The sequence below is a fragment of the Pseudophryne corroboree genome, chromosome 4 (assembly GCF_028390025.1).
Source record: "Pseudophryne corroboree isolate aPseCor3 chromosome 4, aPseCor3.hap2, whole genome shotgun sequence".
In the NCBI taxonomy this organism is placed as follows: Eukaryota; Metazoa; Chordata; class Amphibia; order Anura; family Myobatrachidae; genus Pseudophryne; species Pseudophryne corroboree.
The window spans coordinates 482,513,258-482,534,908 of NC_086447.1; the positions used below are offsets into that span (position 1 = coordinate 482,513,258).

General features: G+C 48.7%; 1 protein-coding gene across 1 annotated transcript in view; it reads left to right on the forward strand.

The window, feature by feature from the left end:
• Positions 1 to 1,276: 1,276 nt before the first annotated feature.
• The window catches only part of MTRES1 (mitochondrial transcription rescue factor 1), a 38,880-nt gene continuing 18,505 nt past the window's right edge, over positions 1,277 to 21,651 (forward strand). Inside the window, exon 1 of the mRNA XM_063917066.1 lies at positions 1,277 to 1,433. The gene's annotated coding sequence lies outside the window, so the exon portion shown is untranslated. The remainder of the gene's footprint in view (positions 1,434 to 21,651) is intronic.

Genomic DNA, 21,651 nt, shown 5'->3' on the forward strand with positions numbered 1-21,651 from the left:
ACATGCTGGACAGGTTAGTTTGTCCAGTGTACTTAGTAAAAGAATGGTGAGTTGTTTCATTGTTGATGGGATGCCACTAATGGTAAAACATTGGTTCTTGACCACCTATGGCAGGCCTGGCCAACCTGTGGCTCTCCAGATGTTGTGAAACTACAAATCCCAGCATGCCTTGCCACAGTTTTAGCATTCTCTAATAGCAAAACTATGGCAAGGCATGCTGGAACTTGTAGTTCATATCAGCTGGAGAGGCACAGGTTAGCCAGGCCTGCTCTATGGTAAACGCCGGGACTGCTATAATGTGCATGAGCCTTTTGACTGTTGGGGTCATTCCGAGTTGATCGTAGCTGTGCTAAATATTGCACAGCTACGATCATCTTTCCTGACATGCGGGGGGACGCCCAGCACGGGGCTAGCCTGCCCCGCATGTCAGTCCCTGCCCCCTCGCAGAAGTGCAAAGGCATCGCACAGCAGCGATGCCTTTGCACTTCAGGAGTAACTCCCGGCCAGCGCAGCTTTAGCGTGCTGGCTGGGAGCTACTCCTCACTCCCTGGCCCGCAGTGGCTGCGTATGACGTCACGCAGCTGCTGCGGCCAGCCCCCCATTCGGACCGGCCACGCCTGCGTTGGCCCGGACCGCGCCTATGAAACGGTGGCCAAACGCCGCCGTTTCGCCCCCTCCCGCCCATCGATCGCCTCTGCCTGTCAATCAGGCAGAGGCGATCGCTGTCCTGCTACGGCTTTCCCGCATGCGCACTACGGCGCCTGGCAGAGCCCTTGATTATCATCACTATTGGTACTGCAATTTGCTTGGCAAGAGAACAAGTATTTGAAAATGTCTTCACACGTCTAGCTTGTACCAAACCCTTCCTACAATTACTTAATTAGGATAATAGAGAACTTTAGGTTGTGGTTGTTTTATTTGCCATTTAGCCCCAAAAACGTTCTGATAGGGCTGAATACAAACATCATTTGTGAAACACCAGTCACATATAGCTATAGCTAGCAGTATTATTCCTATAGGTCAGTTTTTTAATGCAATTCGTTTCAGCTTGTGAAAACTCTTTTAATAATATACAGTAATTCCCAAACAATGACACAGCATCTATTGCTGCAATAAGAACACTATATACTGTGATATTAGTTAGATCGTTATGCACTAATTTACAGTACAGAATGTGTATTTGTTGACCTTGCAGAGTTGCAGCACGAAATCTGAGAGAACACTGCAGTTACTAATCACTCCAGTGGGGGCGCAGCCTATTACTGTCATCTTCAGCAGAGGGAGAGGTTAAACGAGCGGAAGAGGAAGGACCCCTGTACCATCAGATGGAGGCTTGGGATACATACTGCACATAGCTGCTGCTGCTGAGAGGTCAACGCAGAACTAGCCAGTGTGTGCGGTGCGCAGTCTGCCTGTGGCTGATCATCAGTGAGGTGAGGTGGACGCGGCTGGACGCTCTATACTAGTGACAGACGAGGCACACTCTGTAGGCAGCAGCATGGCTTTGGCTTGAACAGGGCTGCTGACGATTGTATTATATGTCCGTCACTCTGATCTTCACGTTACATATTTATATTTGTTATGTCGCAGAGGGGCACTGATGACTGCACACAGCAAACGCCGTGTGACTATATAAGGTGCACAGCTCTGATGTTCCTACAGTGTAAGGAGGGCACCGGCAATGATGACCTTTGCATATTATACTAGGCACGTGTGCGGAGAATTTACCTTCAACACCCACTCTGTCACACCACATGTTTTAGGATTATTCACACAGGTGCTGATTCTGGGCTGGGAACAAAGCAAAAAGAGAAATTTTGCACCTTGGCAAAGCCATGTTGGAGAGATTTAGATTTGGGAGGGGTGTGTTCAATTAAAATTGCAGTGTAGCAATAAAGCCATCCAGCATATGTGGGCTACATGCAACAGCAGCCAGTGTTTACCTAAGAAGAAATACATATATTTGCTCCCATTGCATTGGGGGGTCCCATAGTCTGGACTTAATGGTGGAGGACAGTTAACAGGCAAGGTCCACTCTGTCCTCAGAGTTATACTGTATGTGGATATAGCAATATGAAACCATATAATTTCATATTCAGATGGTGTTTGCTCTTCTAGTGTGTTAGATACATTACTGAAGATCCCTCACCAGCAGTTTATATTATACTCATGATAATTTACTTAAAATCAAAAACAAAACACGTTTTGGGTGGAATGAAGTTATTTACTGACAGTCTGAAGGCTCTCCCATGTCATTTTATCCTTCTTGATTGGAGGGAGTGCAGGTAAATTACATATCTGGACTATTCTTACTTTTGCAAGGAATTTTTTTTAGAACTAACTTTATTCAATTTGTATTTTTATTTTATTTTTTAAGTTAGGGGGATCCTGTGACCGGATCCACATAGTTAGGATGAACTCTCTTCCACAAGTGATGTAATGTACAGTATTCTGCCTCACTGTTGACTGCTTCAAACAAAATAATTTCTCTAACGTTCTAGTGGATGCTGGGGACTCCGTAAGGACCATGGGGATAGACGGGCTCCGCAGGAGACATGGGCACTTTAAGAAAGAATTTGGATTCTGGTGTGCTCTGGCTCCTCCCTCTATGTCCCTCCTCCAGACCCCAGTTTGAATCTGTGCCCGGACGAGCTGGGTGCTATTTAGTGAGCTCTCCTGAGCTTGCTATAAGAAAGTATTTTGAGGCAGATGTGTTAACCTGGAGAAGGCATAAGGAAGTGATAAACCAGTGATATGTGCAAGGTGATAAAGGCAGCAGCCAATCAGATCCTAACTGTTAATTTACATATTGGAGCTGATTGGCTGGTGCCTTTATCACCTTGCACATATCACTGGTTTATCACTTCCTTATGCCTTCTCCAGGTTAATACATCTGCCCCTTTGTTAGGTTTTTTATTTTCAGGGAGATCTGCTGGCAACAGGCTCCCTGCATCGTGGGACTGAGGGGAGAGAAGCTGCCCTACTCTCTGAAGATAGGTCCTGCTTCTTAGGCTACTGGACACCATTAGCTCCAGAGGGATCGTACACAGGATCTCACCCTTTGTCGTCCGATCCCGGAGCCGCGCCGCCGTCCCCCTCGCAGAGCCGGAAGACAGAAGCCGGGTGAAAGAAGCAAGAAGACTTCGAAATCGGCGGCAGAAGACTCCAGTCTTCACTGAGGTAGCGCACAGCACTGCAGCTGTGCGCCATTGCTCCCACACTACACCCACATACTCCGGTCACTGTAGGGTGCAGGGGCGGGGCGCCCTGGGCAGCAATTAGGACCTCTTGGCAAAAGTTACACATATATACAGTTGGGCACTGTATATATGTATGAGCCCCCGCCATAATAGTGTACAGAAACGTGGGACAGAAGCCCGCCGTTGAGGGGGCGGGGCTTCTTCCTCAGCACTCACCAGCGCCATTTTCTCTCCACAGCTCCGCTGAGAGGAAGCTCCCCAGGCTCTCCCCTGCAGATTCACGGTAGAAGAGGGTAAAAAGAGAGGGGGGGCACATAAATTTGGCGCAAAAACATAATATACAGCAGCTACTGGGTTAACACTAAGTTACTGTGTGATTCCTGGGACATATAGCGCTGGGGTGTGTGCTGGCATACTCTCTCTCTCTGTCTCTCCAAAGGGCCTTGTGGGGGAACGGTCTTCAAAAAAGAGCATCCCCTGTGTGTTTGTGGTGTGTCGGTACGCTTGTGTCGACATGTTTGACGAGGAAGGCTATGTGGAAGCAGAGCGGGAGCAAATGAATGTGGGGTCTCCGCCGACGGCGCCGACCCCTGATTGGATGGATATGTGGAAGGTTGTAAATGATAATGTTAATTCCTTGCATAAAAGGTTGGATAAAGCTGAAACCTTAGGACAGTCAGGGTTTCAACCCATGCCTGATCCGATGTCGCAGAGGCCGTCGGGGTCTCAGAAGCGCCCACTATCCCAAATTGTTGACACAGATACCGACATGGATTCTGACTCCAGTGTCGATTACGATGATGCAAAGTTACAGCCTAAATTGGCTAAAGCCATCCGTTATATGATTATAGCAATGAAGGATGTGTTGCACATCACAGAGGAAACCCCAGTCCCTGACAAGAGGGTTCATATGTATGGGGAAAAAAGGCAGGAGGTGACCTTTCCCCCTTCACATGAGCTAAATGAGTTATGTGAAAAGGCTTGGGAATCTCCAGATAAAAAACTGCAGATTTCCAAGAGGATGCTTATGGCGTATCCCTTCCCGCCAACGGACAGGTTACGCTGGGAATCCTCCCCTAGGGTGGACAAAGCTCTAACACGCTTATCCAAGAGGGTAGCCCTGCCGTCACAGGATACGGCCACCCTAAAAGATGCTGCGGATAGAAAGCAAGAGGGTACCCTGAAGTCCATTTATACACATTCAGGTACCTTACTAAGGCCGGCAATTGCTTCGGCCTGGGTGTGTAGTGCTGTAGCAGCATGGACGGATACCTTGTCTGAGGAACTTGATACCTTAGACAAGGATACTATATTAATGACCCTGGGGCATATAAAAGACGCTGTCCTATATATGAGAGATGCTCAAAGAGACATTAGCCTACTGGGCTCTAGAATAAATGCAATGTCGATTTCTGCCAGAAGGGTCCTGTGGACTTGGCAATGGACAGGCGATGCCGACTCAAAAAGGCACATGGAGGTTTTACCTTACAAGGGTGAGGAACTGTTTGGGGAGGGTCTCTCGGACCTGGGTCAGTATTTACTAAAAATCCGAGTTTGGCCGATTTGTGTTTTTTTTTCTAAGTCCCAATCCGGGAATTCACTAAGCACCAATCTCGGCAGTGTCTGGTCTATTCGTAATGGTTTGAATGACAACCTTCCGAAATACGAATGCATAGACCAGGCATTCCCAACCACGGTCCTCAAGGCACACTAACAGTGCAGGTGTTAGTGATATCCAGGCTGCAGCACAGGTGACTTAATTAGCAGCTCAGTTATTTTGATTTAATCATCTGTGCTGCAGCCTGGGTATCACTAAAACCTGCACTGTTGGTGTGCCTTGAGGACCGTGGTTGGGAATGCCTGGAATAGACCATCGGTCAAACGCGGCTGTTATTTCATAGAATACGGGCATTCACTATTCATTCGTATTTGGGTGTTAGTTTCTGAGTGCTCAAGTGCGGGTCTGTTTTTTTCCGATTCGTTAAAAAAAGCAGCAAAAAAATAGACCTGCTTTTTCCAGTCGAGTTTGGATAACCATGCACGGATCAGTGAGATCTGTGCATGGTTATCTATGGGAAAGGGTCTGTTTAGTGTAAAAACAGAAAAAAAAATTGCGTGGGGTCCCCCCTCCTAAGCATAACCAGCCTCGGGCTCTTTGAGCCGGTCCTGGTTGAAAAAATATGGAGAAAAAATTGACAGGGGTTCCCCCATATTTAATCAACCAGCACCGGGCTCTGCGCCTGGTCCTGGTTCCAAAAATACGGGGGACAAAAAGCATAGGGTTCCCCCGTATTTTTAAAACCAGCATCGGTCTCCACTAGCCAGGTACATAATGCCACAGCCGGGGGACACTTTTATACTGGTCCCTGCGGCCCTGGCATTACATACCCAACTAGTCACCCCTGGCCGGGGTACCCTGGAAGAGTGGGGACCCCTTCAATCAAGGGGTCCCCCCCCCCCTCCAGCCACCCAAGGGCCAGGGGTGAAGCCCGAGGCTGTCCCCCCCTCCCCCCCCCCCCATCCAAGGGCGGCGGATGGGGGGCTGATAGCCTTGTGAAAAATTGTGAATATTGTTTTTAGTAGCAGTACTACAAGTCCCAGCAAGCCTCCCCCGCAAGCTGGTACTTGGAGAACCACAAGTACCAGCATGCAGTGGAAAACCGGGCCCGCTGGTACCTGTAGTAGTACTACTACTAAAAAATACCCCAATAAAAACAGGACACACACACCGTGACAGTACAACTTTATTACATACATGCACACCAACATACACACATACTTACCTATGTTCCTACGAGGCTCGGTCCTCTTCTCCATGTAGAATCCTTGGGGTACCTGTGAAAAAAATTATACTCACACATAATCCAGTGAAGAATCCGACCTTTGAATAATCCACGTACTTGGCAAAAAAATAAAACTGAAACCCGACCACGCACTGAAAGGGGCCCCATGTTTACACATGGGACCCCTTTCCCCGACTGCCAGGACCCCCCCTGACTCCTGTCAAAGAGGGTCCCTTCAGCCAATCAGGGAGTGCCACGTCGTGGCACCCTCCCGATTGGCTGTGTGCTCCTGTAGTGTCTGTCAGGCAGCACACGGCAGTGATACAATGTTGCGCCTATGCGCTCCATTGTAGCCAATGGTGGGAACTTTGCGGTCAGCTGTGAGGTTACTTTCGGTCAACCGCTGACCGCAAAGTTCCCACCATTGGCTACAATGGAGCGCATAGGCGCAACATTGTATCACTGCCGTGTGCTGCCTGACAGACACTACAGGAGCACACAGCCAATCAGGAGGGTGCCACGACGTGGCGCTCCCTGATTGGCTGAAGGGACCCTCTTTGACAGGAGTCAGGGGGGTCCTGGCAGTCGGGGAAAGGGGTCCCATGTGTAAACATGGGGCCCCTTTCAGTGCGTGGTCGGGTTTCCGTTTTATTTTTTTGCCAAGTGCGTGGATTATTCAAAGGTCGGATTCTTTGCTGGATTATGTGAGTATAATTTTTTTCACAGGTACCCCAAGGATTCTACATGGAGAAGAGGACCGAGCCTCGTGGGAACATAGGTAAGTATGTGTGTATGTTGGTGTGCATGTATGTAATAAAGTTGTACTGTCACGGTGTGCGTGTCCTGTTTTTATTGGGGTATTTTTTTAGTAGTAGTACTACTACAGGTACCAGCGGGCCCGGTTTTCCACCGCATGCTAGTACTTGTGGTTCTCCAAGTACCAGCTTGCGGGGGAGGCTTGCTGGGACTTGTAGTACTGCTACTAAAAACAATATTCACAATTTCTCTAACGTCCTAGTGGATGCTGGGGACTCCGTAAGGACCATGGGGAATAGACGGGCTCCGCAGGAGACTGGGCACTCTAAAGAAAGATTTAGTACTACCTGGTGTGCACTGGCTCCTCCCTCTATGCCCCTCCTCCAGACCTCAGTTAGAATCTGTGCCCGACCAGAGCTGGGTGCTTTTAGTGAGCTCTCCTGAGCTTGCTAATAAGAAAGTATTTTAGTTATCATAAACAGCAGCTACTGGGTAAACACTAGAGATGAGCGCCGGAAATTTTTCGGGTTTTGTGTTTTGGTTTTGGGTTCGGTTCCGCGGCCGTGTTTTGGGTTCGACCGCGTTTTGGCAAAACCTCACCGAATTTTTTTTGTCGGATTCGGGTGTGTTTTGGATTCGGGTGTTTTTTTAAAAAAAACCCTAAAAAACAGCTTAAATCATAGAATTTGGGGGTAATTTTGATCCCAAAGTATTATTAACCTCAAAAAACATAATTTACACTCATTTTCAGCCTATTCTGAACACATCACACCTCACAATATTATTTTTAGTCCTAAAATTTGCACCGAGGTCGCTGTGTGAGTAAGATAAGCGACCCTAGTGGCCGACACAAACACCGGGCCCATCTAGGAGTGGCACTGCAGTGTCACGCAGGATGGCCCTTCCAAAAAACCCTCCCCAAACAGCACATGACGCAAAGAAAAAAAGAGGCGCAATGAGGTAGCTGACTGTGTGAGTAAGATTAGCGACCCTAGTGGCCGACACAAACACCGGGCACATCTAGGAGTGGCACTGCAGTGTCACGCAGGATGTCCCTTCCAAAAAAAACCTCCCCAAACAGCACATGACGCAAAGAAAAAAAGAGGCGCAATGAGGTAGCTGTGTGAGTAAGATTAGCGACCCTAGTGGCCGACACAAACACCGGGCCCATCTAGGAGTGGCACTGCAGTGTCACGCAGGATGTCCCTTCCAAAAAACCCTCCCCAATCAGCACATGATGCAAAGAAAAAGAAAAGAAAAAAGAGGTGCAAGATGGAATTATCCTTGGGCCCTCCCACCCACCCTTATGTTGTATAAACAAAACAGGACATGCACACTTTAACCAACCCATCATTTCAGTGACAGGGTCTGCCACACGACTGTGACTGATATGACGGGTTGGTTTGGACCCCCCCCAAAAAAGAAGCAATTAATCTCTCCTTGCACAAACTGGCTCTACAGAGGCAAGATGTCCACCTCATCTTCACCCTCCGATATATCACCGTGTACATCCCCCTCCTCACAGATTATCAATTCGTCCCCACTGGAATCCACCATCTCAGCTCCCTGTGTACTTTGTGGAGGCAATTGCTGCTGGTCAATGTCTCCGCGGAGGAATTGATTATAATTCATTTTAATGAACATCATCTTCTCCACATTTTCTGGATGTAACCTCGTACGCCGATTGCTGACAAGGTGAGCGGCGGCACTAAACACTCTTTCGGAGTACACACTTGTGGGAGGGCAACTTAGGTAGAATAAAGCCAGTTTGTGCAAGGGCCTCCAAATTGCCTCTTTTTCCTGCCAGTATAAGTACGGACTGTGTGACGTGCCTACTTGGATGCGGTCACTCATATAATCCTCCACCATTCTTTCAATGTTGAGAGAATCATATGCAGTGACAGTAGACGACATGTCCGTAATCGTTGTCAGGTCCTTCAGTCCGGACCAGATGTCAGCATCAGCAGTCGCTCCAGACTGCCCTGCATCACCGCCAGCGGGTGGGCTCGGAATTCTGAGCCTTTTCCTCGCACCCCCAGTTGCGGGAGAATGTGAAGGAGGAGATGTTGACAGGTCGCGTTCCGCTTGACTTGACAATTTTGTCACCAGCAGGTCTTTCAACCCCAGCAGACCTGTGTCTGCCGGAAAGAGAGATCCAAGGTAGGCTTTAAATCTAGGATCGAGCACGGTGGCCAAAATGTAGTGCTCTGATTTCAACAGATTGACCACCCGTGAATCCTTGTTAAGCGAATTAAGGGCTGCATCCACAAGTCCCACATGCCTAGCGGAATCGCTCCGTGTTAGCTCCTTCTTCAATGCCTCCAGCTTCTTCTGCAAAAGCCTGATGAGGGGAATGACCTGACTCAGGCTGGCAGTGTCTGAACTGACTTCACGTGTGGCAAGTTCAAAGGGCATCAGAACCTTGCACAACGTTGAAATCATTCTCCACTGCACTTGAGACAGGTGCATTCCATCTCCTATATCGTGCTCAATTGTATAGGCTTGAATGGCCTTTTGCTGCTCCTCCAACCTCTGAAGCATATAGAGGGTTGAATTCCACCTCGTTACCACTTCTTGCTTCAGATGATGGCAGGGCAGGTTCAGTAGTTTTTGGTGGTGCTCCAGTCTTCTGTACGTGGTGCCTGTACGCCGAAAGTGTCCCGCAATTTTTCTGGCCACCGACAGCATCTCTTGCACGCCCCTGTCGTTTTTTAAAAAATTCTGCACCACCAAATTCAAGGTATGTGCAAAACATGGGACGTGCTGGAATTTGCCCATATTTAATGCACACACAATATTGCTGGCGTTGTCCGATGCCACAAATCCACAGGAGAGTCCAATTGGGGTAAGCCATTCCGCGATGATCTTCCTCAGTTGCCGTAAGAGGTTTTCAGCTGTGTGCGTATTCTGGAAAGCGGTGATACAAAGCGTAGCCTGCCTAGGAAAGAGTTGGCGTTTGCGAGATGCTGCTACTGGTGCCGCCGCTGCTGTTCTTGCGGCGGGAGTCCATACATCTACCCAGTGGGCTGTCACAGTCATATAGTCCTGACCCTGCCCTGCTCCACTTGTCCACATGTCCGTGGTTAAGTGGACATTGGGTACAACTGCATTTTTTAGGAGACTGGTGAGTCTTTTTCTGACGTCCGTGTACATTCTCGGTATCGCCTGCCTAGAGAAGTGGAACCTAGATGGTATTTGGTAACGGGGGCACACTGCCTCAATAAATTGTCTAGTTCCCTGTGAACTAACGGCGGATACCGGACGCACGTCTAACACCAACATAGTTGTCAAGGACTCAGTTATCCGCTTTGCAGTAGGATGACTGCTGTGATATTTCATCTTCCTCGCAAAGGACTGTTGAACAGTCAATTGCTTACTGGAAGTAGTACAAGTGGGCTTACGACTTCCCCTCTGGGATGACCATCGACTCCCAGCGGCAACAACAGCAGCGCCAGCAGCAGTAGGCGTTACACGCAAGGATGCATCGGAGGAATCCCAGGCAGGAGAGGACTCGTCAGACTTGCCAGTGACATGGCCTGCAGGACTATTGGCATTCCTGGGGAAGGAGGAAATTGACACTGAGGGAGTTGGTGGGGTGGTTTGCGTGAGCTTGGTTACAAGAGGAAGGGATTTACTGGTCAGTGGACTGCTTCCGCTGTCACCCAAAGTTTTTGAACTTGTCACTGACTTATTATGAATGCGCTGCAGGTGACGTATAAGGGAGGATGTTCCGAGGTGGTTAACGTCCTTACCCCTACTTATTACAGCTTGACAAAGGGAACACACGGCTTGACACCTGTTGTCCGCATTTCTGGTGAAATACCTCCACACCGAAGAGCTGATTTTTTTTGGTATTTTCACCTGGCATGTCAACGGCCATATTCCTCCCACGGACAACAGGTGTCTCCCCGGGTGCCTGACTTAAACAAACCACCTCACCATCAGAATCCTCCTGGTCAATTTCCACCCCAGCGCCAGCAACACCCATATCCTCCTCATCCTGGTGTACTTCAACACTGACATCTTCAATCTGACTATCAGGAACTGGACTGCGGGTGCTCCTTCCAGCACTTGCAGGGGGCATGCAAATAGTGGAAGGCGCATGCTCTTCACGTCCAGTGTTGGGAAGGTCAGGCATCGCAAACGACACAATTGGACTCTCCTTGTGGATTTGGGATTTCAAAGAACGCACAGTTCTTTGCGGTGCTTTTGCCAGCTTGAGTCTTTTCAGTTTTCTAGCGAGAGGCTGAGTGCTTCCATCCTCATGTGAAGCTGAACCACTAGCCATGAACATAGGCCAGGGCCTCAGCCGTTCCTTGCCACTCCGTGTGGTAAATGGCATATTGGCAAGTTTACGCTTCTCCTCCGACAATTTTATTTTAGGTTTTGGAGTCCTTTTTTTTCTGATATTTGGTGTTTTGGATTTGACATGCTCTGTACTATGACATTGGGCATCGGCCTTGGCAGACGACGTTGCTGGCATTTCATCGTCTCGGCCATGACTAGTGGCAGCAGCTTCAGCACGAGGTGGAAGTGGATCTTGATCTTTCCCTAATTTTGGAACCTCAACTTTTTTGTTCTCCATATTTTATAGGCAGAACTAAAAGGCACCTCAGGTAAACAATGGAGATGGATGGATTGGATACTAGTATACAATTATGGACGGACTGCCACGGTTAGGTGGTATAAAAAAACCACGGTTAGGTGGTATATATTATAATAATAATACAATTATGGATGGACGGACTGCCTGCCGACTGCCGACACAGAGGTAGCCACAGCCGTGAACTACCGCACTGTACACTGGTTGATAAAGAGATAGTAGTATACTCGTAACAACTAGTATGACACTATGACGACGGTATAAAGAATGAAAAAAAAACCACGGTTAGGTGGTATATATTATAATAATAATACAATTATGGATGGACGGACTGCCTGCCGACTGCCGACACAGAGGTAGCCACAGCCGTGAACTACCGCACTGTACACTGGTTGATAAAGAGATAGTAGTATACTCGTAACAACTAGTATGACACTATGACGACGGTATAAAGAATGAAAAAAAAACCACGGTTAGGTGGTATATATTATAATAATAATACAATTATGGATGGACGGACTGCCTGCCGACTGCCGACACAGAGGTAGCCACAGCCGTGAACTACCGCACTGTACACTGGTTGATAAAGAGATAGTAGTATACTCGTAACAACTAGTATGACACTATGACGACGGTATAAAGAATGCAAAAAAAACCACAGTTAGGTGGTATATATTATAATAATAATACAATTATGGATGGACGGACTGCCTGCCGACTGCCGACACAGAGGTAGCCACAGCCGTGAACTACCGCACTGTACACTGGTTGATAAAGAGATAGTAGTATACTCGTAACAACTAGTATGACACTATGACGGTATAAAGAATGAAAAAAAAACCACGGTTAGGTGGTATATATTATAATAATAATACAATTATGGATGGACGGACTGCCTGCCGACTGCCGACACAGAGGTAGCCACAGCCGTGAACTACCGCACTGTACACTGGTTGATAAAGAGATAGTAGTATACTCGTAACAATTAGGATGACACTATGACGGTATAAAGAATGAAAAAAAAACCACGGTTAGGTGGTAGGTATATAATAATAAATAATACAATTCTGGTCGGACGGACTGCCTGCCGTGTGCCGACACAGAGGTAGCCACAGCCGTGAACTACCGCACTGTACACTGGTTGATAAAGAGATAGTAGTATACTCGTAACAATTAGGATGACACTATGACGGTATAAAGAATGAAAAAAAAAACCACGGTTAGGTGGTAGGTATATAATAATAAATAATACAATTCTGGTCGGACGGACTGCCTGCCGTGTGCCGACACAGAGGTAGCCACAGCCGTGAACTACCGCACTGTACACTGGTTGATAAAGAGATAGTAGTATACTCGTAACAATTAGGATGACACTATGACGGTATAAAGAATGAAAAAAAACCCACGGTTAGGTGGTAGGTATATAATAATAAATAATACAATTCTGGTCGGACGGACTGCCTGCCGTGTGCCGACACAGAGGTAGCCACAGCCGTGAACTACCGCACTGTACACTGGTTGATAAAGAGATAGTAGTATACTCGTAACAATTAGGATGACACTATGACGGTATAAAGAATGAAAAAAAAACCACGGTTAGGTGGTAGGTATATAATAATAAATAATACAATTCTGGTCGGACGGACTGCCTGCCGTGTGCCGACACAGAGGTAGCCACAGCCGTGAACTACCGCACTGTACACTGGTTGATAAAGAGATAGTAGTATACTCGTAACAATTAGGATGACACTATGACGGTATAAAGAATGAAAAAAAAACCACGGTTAGGTGGTAGGTATATAATAATAAATAATACAATTCTGGTCGGACGGACTGCCTGCCGTGTGCCGACACAGAGGTAGCCACAGCCGTGAACTACCGCACTGTACTGTGTCTGCTGCTAATATAGACTGGTTGATATTTAAAGAGATATTAGTAGTATACAACAATACTATACTGGTGGTCAGGCACTGGTCACCACTCCTGCAGCAAAAGTGTGCACTGTTAATTAATATAATTGTACTCCTGGCTCCTGCTAACAACCTGCAGTGCTCCCCAGTCTCCCCCACAATTAATTATAAGCTTTTAATTTATACATTGATGACTGTGCAGCACACTGGGCTGAGCTGAGTGCACACAGACTGAGTCACACTGTGTGACTGACTGTGCTGTGTATCGTTTTTTTTTTCAGGCAGAGAACGGATATAGCAGAGAGAAGTGAACGGATATATTATATTAAATAAAAGTTAACTAGCAACTGCACTGGTCACTGACTGTGGTAAACTAACTCTGTCTGCGACTCTGCACAATCTCTCTCTATCTAATCTATCTATCTCTATTCTAATGGAGAGGACGCCAGACACGTCCTCTCCCTATCAATCTCAATGCACGAGTGAAAATGGCGGCGACGCGCGGCTCCTTATATAGAATCCGAGCCTCGCGAGAATCCGACAGCGTCATGATGACGTTCGGGCGCGCTCGGGTTAACCGAGCAAGGCGGGAAGATCCGAGTCGCTCGGACCCGTGGAAAAAAAAGTGAAGTTCGTGCGGGTTCGGATTCAAAGAAACCGAACCCGCTCATCTCTAGTAAACACTAAGTTACTGTGTAATCCCAGGGTTATATAGCGCTGGGGTGTGTGCTGGCATACTCTCTCTCTGTCTCCCCAAAAGGCCTTCTGGGGTCCTGTCCTCAATTAGAGCATTCCCTGTGTGTGTGCGGTGTGTCGGTTCGTTTGTGTCGACATGTTTGATGAGGACGGTTACGTGGAGGCAGAACAAGTGAATGTGGTGTCGCCGCCGACGGTGCCGACACCTGATTGGATGGATATGTGGAAGGTGTTAAATGATAACGTAAGCTCCTTGCATAAAAGGTTGGATAATCAGTCAGGGTCTCAACCCATGTCTGATTCTACAGCTCAGGGGCCGTCAGGGTCTCAAAAGCGCCCACTATCCCAGTTGGTTGACACAGATGTCAACACGGATTCTGACTCCAGTGTCGATGACGATGATGCAAAGTTGCAGCCTAAAATGACTAAAGCCATCCGATACATGATTATAGCAATGAAGGATGTATTGCACATATCGGAGGAAAACCCTGTCCCTGACGAGGGTTTATATGTTTGGGGAGAAAAAGCAAGAAGTGACTTTTCCCCATTCACATGAATTAAATGAGTTATGTGAAAAAGCTTGGGATTCCCCTGATAGGAAAGTACTGGTTTCCAAAAGATTACTTATGGCGTATCCTTTCCCGCCAACGGATAGGTTACGCTGGGAATCCTCCCCTAGGGTAGACAAAGCGTTGACACGCTTATCTAAGAAGGTGGCCCTGCCGTCACAGGATACGGCCGCCCTAAAGGATCCTGCGGATAGGAAGCAGGAAGGTATCCTGAAGTCTGTTTATACACATTCTGGTGCTCTTCTGAGGCCAGCAATTGCTTCGGCCTGGATGTGTAGTGCTGTAGCAGCATGGACAGATACTCTGTCTGAGGAGATAGATACCCTGGACAGGGAGATTATTTTACTGACCCTAGGGCATATCAAAGACTCTGTCCTATATACTGTATGTGGGATGCCCAGAGGGACATTTGCATGCTGGGCTCTAGAATAAACGCAATGTCGATTTCTGCCAGAAGGGTCCTATGGTCTCGGCAATGGACAGGTGATGCCGACTCTAAAAAACACATGGAGGTGTTACCTTATAAGGGTGAGGAATTGTTTGGGGACGGTCTCTCGGACCTAGTTTCCACAGCTACGGCTGGGAAGTCAAATTTCTTGCCATATATTCCCTCACAGCCAAAGAAAGCACCGTATTACCAAATGCAGTCCTTTCGTTCACAAAAAAGCAAGAAAGTCAGAGGTGCATCCTTTCTTGCCAGAGGCAGGGGTAGAGGAAAAAAACTGCACCATGCAGCTAGTTCCCAGGAACAAAAGTCCTCCCCGGCTTCCACTAAATCCACCGCATGACGCTGGGGCTCCACAGCCGGAGCCAGGAGCGGTGGGGGCGCGTCTCCGAAATTTCAGCCACCAGTGGGTTCGCTCACGGGTGGATCCTTGGGCTATACAAATTGTGTCTCAGGGATACAAGCTGGAATTCGAGGTGACGCCCCCTCACCGTTACCTAAAATCGGCCTTGCCAGCTTCCCCCATGGAAAGGGAGGTAGTGTTGGCAGCAATTCACAAGCTATATCTCCAGCAGGTGGTAGTGAAGGTTCCCCTCCTTCAACAGGGAAGGGGTTACTATTCCACTATGTTTGTGGTACCGAAACCGGACGGTTCGGTCAGACCCATTTTGAATTTAAAATCCCTGAACATTTATGTGAAGAAATTCAAGTTCAAGATGGAATCGCTCAGAGCGGTCATTGCAAGCCTGGAGGAAGGGGATTTTATGGTGTCTCTGGACATCAAGGATGCGTACTTGCATGTCCCCATTTATCCACCTCATCAGGAGTACCTCAGGTTTGTGGTACAGGACTGTCATTACCAATTCCAGACGTTGCCGTTTGGCCTGTCCACGGCACCGAGAATATTTACCAAGGTGATGGCGGAAATGATGGTGCTCCTTCGGAAGCAAGGGGTTACAATTATCCCATGCTTGGACGATCTCCTCATAAAGGCGAGGTCCAGGGAGCGGTTGCTGATCAGCATAGCACACTCTCAAAGTGTTGCGACAGCACGGCTGGATTTGAATATTCCAAAGTCGCAGCTGATTCCTACGACGCGTCTGCCCTTCCTGGGCATGATTCTGGACACAAGCCAGAAAAAGGTGTTTCTCCCGGAGGAAAAGGCTCAGGAGCTCGTGACTCTGGTCAGAGACCTCCTAAAACCAAAATAGGTATCGGTGCATCACTGCACGCGAGTCCTGGGAAAGATGGTGGCGTCATACGAAGCCATTCCCTTCGGCAGGTTCCATGCGAGGATCTTTCAGTGGGATCTGTTGGACAAGTGGTCCGGATCGCATCTTCAGATGCATCGGCTGATCACCCTGTCCCCCAGGGCCAGGGTGTCTCTTCTGTGGTGGCTGCAAAGTGCTCACCTCCTCGAGGGCCGCAGGTTCGGCATACAGGACTGGGTACTGGTGACCACGGATGCAAGCCTCCGAGGATGGGGGGCAATCACTCAGGGAAGAAACTTCCAGGGGCTGTGGTCAAGTCAGGAGACTTGTCTGCACATCAATATCCTGGAACTAAGGGCCGTATACAACGCCCTGAGTCAAGCGGAGCCTCTGCTTAGAAACCAACCAGTGCTGATTCAGTCAGACAACATCACTGCAGTGGCCCATGTAAACCACCAGGGCGGCACAAGAAGCAGGGTGGCAATGGCAGAAGCCACCAGGATTCTTCGTTGGGCGGAGAATCACGTACTAGCACTGTCAGCAGTGTTCATTCCGGGAGTGGACAACTGGGAAGCAGACTTCCTCAGCAGGCACGACCTCCACCCGGGAGAGTGGGGACTTCATCAAGAAGTCTTCAAGCAGATTGCAAATCGATGGGAACTGCCACAGGTGGACATGATGGCGTCCCGTCTCAACAAAAAGCTAAAAAGGTATTGCGCCAGGTCAAGAGACCCTCAGGCGATAGCTGTGGACGCACTTGTAACACCGTGGGTGTTCCAGTCGGTCTATGTGTTTCCTCCTCTTCCTCTCATACCAAAGGTGCTGAGAATTGTGAGAAAAAGAGGAGTGAGAACAATACTCATTGTTCCGGATTGGCCGAGAAGGACTTGGTACCCGGAATTGCAAGAAATGCTCACAGAGGACCCATGGCCTCTGCCTCTCAGACAGGACCTGTTGCAACAAGGGCCCTGTCTGTTCCAAGACTTACCGCGGCTGCGTTTGACGGCATGGCGGTTGAACGCCGGATCCTAGCGGAAAAAGGCATTCCGGATGAAGTTATTCCTACGCTGATAAAGGCTAGGAAGGTCGTGACGGCAAAGCATTATCACCGTATATGGCGAAAATATGTTGCTTGGTGTGAGGCCAGGAAGGCTCCTACAGAGGAATTCCAGCTGGGCCGGTTCCTGCACTTCCTACAGTCAGGAGTGACTATGGGCTTAAAATTAGGATCCATAAGGGTCCAGATTTCGGCCCTATCCATTTTCTTTCAAAAGGAACTGGCTTCGCTTCCTGAAGTTCAGACGTTTGTAAAGGGAGTGCTGCATATTCAGCCCCCTTTTGTGGCACCTTGGGATCTTAACGTGGTGTTGAGTTTCCTGAAATCTCACTGGTTTGAGCCACTTAAGACCGTGGAGCTAAAGTATCTCACGTGGAAAGTGGTCATGCTATTGGCCTTAGCTTCGGCTAGGCGTGTGTCAGAATTGGCGGCTTTGTCATGTAAAAGCCCCTATCTGGTTTTCCATTTGGACAGGGCAGAATTACGGACTCGTCCGCAATTTCTGCCGATGGTGGTGTCATCTTTTCATTTGAACCAACCTATTGTGGTGCCTGCGGCTACTCGTGACTTGGAGGACTCCAAGTTGCTTGATGTAGTCAGGGCTTTGAAGATTTATGTAGCCAGGACGGCTGGAGTCAGGAAAACTGACTCGCTGTTTATCCTGTATGCATCCAACAAGCTTGGTACTCCTGCTTCAAAGCAGACTATTGCTCGCTGGATCTGTAACACGATTCAGCAGGCTCATTCTGCGGCTGGTTTGCCGCATCCAAAATCAGTGAAAGCCCATTCCACAAGGAAAGTGGGCTCTTCTTGGGCGGCTGCCCGAGGGGTCTCGGCATTACAACTTTGCCGAGCAGCTACTTGGTCGGGTTCAAACAACTTTGCAAAGTTCTATAAGTTTGATACCCTGGCTGAGGAGGACCTTGTGTTTGCCCATTCGGTGCTGCAGAGTCATCCGGACTCTCCCGCCCGTTTGGGAGCTTTGGTATAATCCCCATGGTCCTTACAGAGTCCCCAGCATCCACTAGGACGTTAGAGAAAATAAGATTTTACTCACCGGTAAATCTATTTCTCGTAGTCCGTAGTGGATGCTGGGCGCCCGTCCCAAGTGCAGACTTTCTGCAATACGTGTATATAGTTATTGCTTAATAAAAGGGTTATGTTATGTTGGCATCTGTTGTTTGATGCTCTGTTGTTGTTCATATTGTTAACTGGGTAAGTTTATCACGAGTTATACGGTGTGATTGGTGTGGCTGGTATGAGTCTTAACCTGGATTCCAAAATCCTTTCCTTGTAATGTCAGCTCTTCCGGGCACAGTTTCCTTAACTGAGGTCTGGAGGAGGGGCATAGAGGGAGGAGCCAGTGCACACCAGGTAGTACTAAATCTTTCTTTAGAGTGCCCAGTCTCCTGCGGAGCCCGTCTATTCCCCATGGTCCTTACGGAGTCCCCAGCATCCACTACGGACTACGAGAAATAGATTTGCCGGTGAGTAAAATCTTATTTTTTCACAAGGCTATCAGCCCCCCATCCGCCGCCCTTGGATGGCGGGGGACAGTCTCGGGCTTCACCCCTGGCCCTTGGGTGGCTGGAGGGGAGGGGGGGGACCCCTTGATTGAAGGGGTCCCCACTCCTCCAGGGTACCCCGGCCAGGGGTGACTAGTTGGGTATGCAATGCAAGGGCCGCAGGGACCAGTATAAGTGTCCCCCGGCTGTGGCATTATGTACCTGGCTAGTGGAGCCCGGTGCTGGTTTTAAAAATACGGGGGAACCCTATGCTTTTTGTCCACCCGTATTTTTGGAACCAGGACCAGGCGCAGAGCCCGGTGCTGGTTGATTAAATATGGGGGAACCCCTGTCATTTTTTTTTTCCTCCATATTTTTTCAACCAGGACCGGCTCAGAGATCCCGAGGCTGGTTGTGCTTAGGAGGGGGGACCCCACGCAATTTTTTCCAGATTTTTTAAGACTTTAAACAACTTTTTAAGGTACACAATGAAGCCCTGCACGGATCTCACAGATCGGGCTGGGATTCCTTGTGTTTTTTCAGGCAGTGTTTTACTCATCACTCCCGTAAAACACTGCCTGATATTACGAATCACATCGACATTGGAAAAAACGATTGTGCAAAACTCGGCAGCTTAGTGAATGATCGTATCAGGATTCAAAAAGTTGCAGTAAAATGCACCCGATACCATTCGAGTTCAAACACCCTTCAAAACGGCCAAAACACGAATATTAGTAAATAAATCCCCTGGTCTCCACAGCTACTGCTGGAAAGTCAAATTTTTTGCCATATGTTCCCTCATCACAACCTAAGAAAGCACCGTATTACCAAATGCAGTCCTTTCGATCACAAAAAGGCAAGAAAGTCTGAGGTGCGTCCTTTCTTGGCAGAGGAAGGAAGCTGCACAACACAGCTAGTTCCCAGGAACAGAAGTCCTCCCCGGCTTCCACTAAATCCACCGCATGACGCTGGGGCTCCACAGGCGGAGCTAGGCCCGGTGGGGGCGCGTCTCCGAAATTTCAGCCACAAGTGGGTTCACTCCCAGGTGGATCCCTGGGCAATAGAGATTGTGTCTCAGGGATACAAGCTGGAATTCGAAGAGATGCCCCCTCACCGATACTTTAAATCGGCCCTACCAGCTTCCCCATTAGAGAGGAAAGTAGTGTTAGCTGCAATTCACAAATTGTATATTCAGCAGGTGGTGGTCAAGGTTCCCCTCCTTCAACAAGGGAAGGGTTATTATTCGACCATGTTTGTGGTACCGAAACCGGACGGTTCGGTCAGACCCATATTGAATTTAAAATCTCTGAACATATACCTGAAAAGGTTCAAGTTCAAGATGGAATCGCTCAGAGCGGTCATTGCAAGCCTGGAAGAGGGGGATTTTATGGTGTCTCTGGACATAAAGGATGCATACCTTCATGTCCCCATTTATCCACCTCATCAGGCGTACCTCAGATTTGTGATGCAGGATTGTCATTACCAATTTCAGATGTTGCCGTTTGGTCTCTCCACGGCACCGAGAATATTTACCAAGGTGATGGCAGAAATAATGGTACTCCTGCGGAAGCAAGGGGTCACAATTATCCCATACTTGGACGATCTCCTCATAAAAGCGAGATCAAGAGAGCAGTTACTGATCAGCGTAGCACGCTCTCTGGAAGTGTTAGGACAGCACGGCTGGATTCTGAATATTCCAAAGTCGCAGTTGATTCCTACGACTCGTCTGCCCTTCCTGGGCATGATTCTGGACACAGACCAAAAGAGGGTTTATCTCCCGATGGAGAAGGCTCAGGAACTCATGACACTGGTCAGAGACCTATTAAAACCAAAAAAGGTGTCGGTGCATCACTGCACACGAGTCCTGGGAAAGATGGTGGCAGCATACGAGGCCATTCCCTTCGGCAGGTTCCATGCGAGGACCTTTCAATGGGATCTCCTGGACAAGTGGTCCGGATCACATCTTCAGATGCATCGGTTAATCGCCCTATCCCCCAGGGCCAGGGTGTCTCTCCTGTGGTGGCTGCAGAGTGCTCACCTTCTGGAGGGCCGCAGATTCGGCATTCAGGACTGGGTCCTGGTGACCACGGATGCAAGCCTCCGGGGGTGGGGGGCAGTCACGCAGGGAAGAAATTTCCAAGGCCTGTGGTCAAGTCAGGAGACTTGCCTTCACATCAACATCCTGGAACTAAGGGCCATATACAATGCCCTACGTCAAGCGGAGTCCCTACTTCGCGACCAACCGGTTCTGATTCAGTCAGACAACATAACCGCAGTGGCTCATGTAAACCGCCAAGGCGGCACAAGGAGCAGAGTGGCGATGGTGAAAGCCACCAGGATTCTTCGCTGGGCGGAGAATCACGTAAGTGCACTGTCAGCAGTGTTCATCCCGGGAGTGGACAACTGGGAAGCAGACTTCCTCAGCAGACACGACCTTCACCCGGGAGAGTGGGGACTTCATCAAGAAGTCTTCACACAGATTACAAGTCGGTGGAAACTACCACAGATAGACATGATGGCGTCACGTCTCAACAAAAAACTACAGAGCTATTGCGCCAGGTCAAGCGACCCTCAGGCGGTAGCTGTAGACGCCCTGGTGACACCGTGGGTGTTCCAGTCGGTCTATGTACTTCCTCCTCTTCCTCTCATACCCAAGGTACTGAGGATAATAAGAAAAAGAGGAGTAAGAACAATACTCATTGTTCCAGATTGGCCACGAAGGACTTGGTATCCGGATCTGCAAGAATTGCTCACAGAGGATCCGTGGCCTCTTCCTCTAAGACAGGACCTGTTGCAACAGGGACCCTGTCTCTTCCAAGACTTACCGCGGCTGCGTTTGACGGCATGGCGGTTGAACGCCGGATCCTAGCAGAAAAGGGTATTCCGGAGGAGGTCATTCCTACGCTGATAAAGGCT